Consider the following 1251-nt stretch of genomic DNA (forward strand, 5'->3'; position numbering starts at 1 on the left):
ATTTCACCTAGCATGCTAATGATTCTGCCAGCTAGCAAGTCAGAAAAATATGCCTAGTTTTGTCTGCTTTGGTATGGTTTCTACAGCTGGATACCCTTCCTAATGCCAATCACTTTATATACACACACACACACATATATATGTACAAGGTCTGATCAAAAGGTGTTGGGACTGGTGCCTTAAAAAGAAAACTTCAACATATTTCAATTTGGCATTGAATCCCCTTTGAAGTGTTCCCCTTTTGAAGCTGCACATTTTATCCAGCATCATTTTCATTGATGGAAATATTCCTGGAACTTCTTTGTTCATCACATTCCCTTGGATTTCCTCAATGTCTTAAAAATCTTGTTGCGGTGGGGGTCTTCTACTGTGAAGACTGAGCCTTGGTTATGGAGTTATAGCCATTGACACCTGACACCTTTTGTCACCTGTTATGACCATTTTCAAACGTTTTCCATCTTCCTTGACACAAACAAGGAGATCCTTCACACCTGTGACCTGATCTTCATCTTGAGACAATCACTCTCTACACACCTTATTTCCAAGCACTGCTATAAACAATGGAAATGAGCGAGAATATTATAACTTAATGTATGCGTGTGACAGAGTTCAAGGTGAATCGGTACCGAGTAGCTTCACACTGCATATTTTACCTCTGTTACCATAGCAACAATCTCACTACATTTTGATTTATATCATCCTTATCCGCATCCTCATCATTTAATGACTGTTTTCCATGCTGGCATGGGTTAGACTGTTTGACTGGAGCTAGTAAGCTGCACCAAGCTCAAGATGTGTATTTTGTCTTGGTTTCTTTGGATGGGTGCCCTACCTAACATGCCCACCACTTTATAGAGCATAGTGGGTGCCTTCTACGTGTTACTGGCATTGGTGCCTTTCATGTGTCACAGGCACAGGTGCCTCTTATGTGTCACCAGCACTGGTCAGCTAGATAAACAGACAGACTGATAGAAAGAAAAATAGATAGATAGATAGAAAGACTAATAGATAAACAGACAGACAGCTAGCTAGATAGATAGATAGGTGGACGGCCGACCGGACAGACAGATAAATAGATAGATAGATTGACAGACAGACAGAGATAAAGAGACAGAGACAGACAGATGGCTAGCTAGCAAGCTAGATAGATAGATAGACAGACAGACAGGTAACTAGATAAATAGACAAATAGATGGACAAACAGAGACAGATAGATTATTATGTACTTCACCAGGCATGAGATAACTTATC

Source organism: Octopus bimaculoides, chromosome 7 (assembly GCF_001194135.2).
Source record: "Octopus bimaculoides isolate UCB-OBI-ISO-001 chromosome 7, ASM119413v2, whole genome shotgun sequence".
NCBI lineage: Eukaryota > Metazoa > Mollusca > Cephalopoda > Octopoda > Octopodidae > Octopus > Octopus bimaculoides.